This window comes from Arvicola amphibius, chromosome 12 (assembly GCF_903992535.2).
Source record: "Arvicola amphibius chromosome 12, mArvAmp1.2, whole genome shotgun sequence".
In the NCBI taxonomy this organism is placed as follows: domain Eukaryota; kingdom Metazoa; phylum Chordata; class Mammalia; order Rodentia; family Cricetidae; genus Arvicola; species Arvicola amphibius.
The window spans coordinates 2092570-2093729 of record NC_052058.2 but is presented as its reverse complement, the minus strand read 5'-3'; positions in this window follow the sequence as shown (position 1 = coordinate 2093729).

The window sequence follows — 1160 nt, the reverse complement described above, 5'->3', positions numbered from 1 at the left end:
TTCCTCTCCTTGCTCTCAGCAACTTGAGAGGGCCCCTTCACCCTTGGGGCCTCCAGGGCTGGTGAGGAACTCCACCCCGCCACCCACTGTCCCACTACCTGATTGGTCTGTGCTCCCCAGCAGTTTCAAGCCAATGTCCTTTTTCAGGGGTTGGTGATAGAGTTCAGTAGGTAGAGTACTTGCCTAGATGCATGAAGCCCCGTGTTCCATCCTCAGCACTAAAAGCCATACCTGGCAGTGCAGCTCTGAAACCCCGACATCAGGAAGTGGAGGCAGGAGAATCAGGAGTTCAAGTTCATCCTCAGCTAGATATTGAGGTCAAGGTCAGCTTGGGCTACATGAAATCCTGTTTCAAAACTTTTTGTTGTTGTTGTTGTTTGTTTGTATCTGGGATTACACAGGGATGAGCTCTGGGCCAGCTCCAAACCTTGCCATTTCTGTGGTGAGACCCAGGAGGGATGTGTTCTGGAACCTCCCTTTCCTTCGGGCACCTCTTCCCCAGTGTTGGCCTGTCTGAAGGATCTGTGTGTTTTGAGGAGCTCTAGATCCTTAAGGGGTTCTGGATTCATTTCTTTTTGAAGCAATGTGGAGGGTTGACAGTAAAGGTGGCTAAAAGACAGAGGCAGATAACCAACATAATCTGGGGGGGGGGGGAAGGAGAAAAATCCCAGTGAGTTGAACTGAGAAATTTGGGTAAAACTTAAAGAGAACAGATGCATTAGAGAGAAACTATTACAAACGGGCAATCTGGAGCAGCTCAGGATAGATCAGCAGGAAACTGGGTTAGTCCAAGCTCACGAACAGCACTGGGACCTCTGAGCCCTCAGCATGGAGAGGTTAGGTGGTAGATGCTGTGAATATGGGGTTTGCAGATGTGTAACGGGGATGTAAGGAGGCAGTCGTGAGGCAGGCAGTGAGACGCTCACGCAGCTGTGCTAAGTTTCGTTAACATGGAGAAGTTATCACAGTCATCCTCATGGTTGCTACTTCCCCTCTTGTCTGAAGAGAAAAAGGCAAGAAGCACACAGGTTAGATTCTTACACTGGGGCCCAGGGCGAGAGACACGAGGGAAGACAGGAGGTTTGTATTGGAATTGAAGCAGATCTGAACTGTATTAAAAACTGTACAGAAATGTGTACAGAGGTCAAAATCCCTCCTAG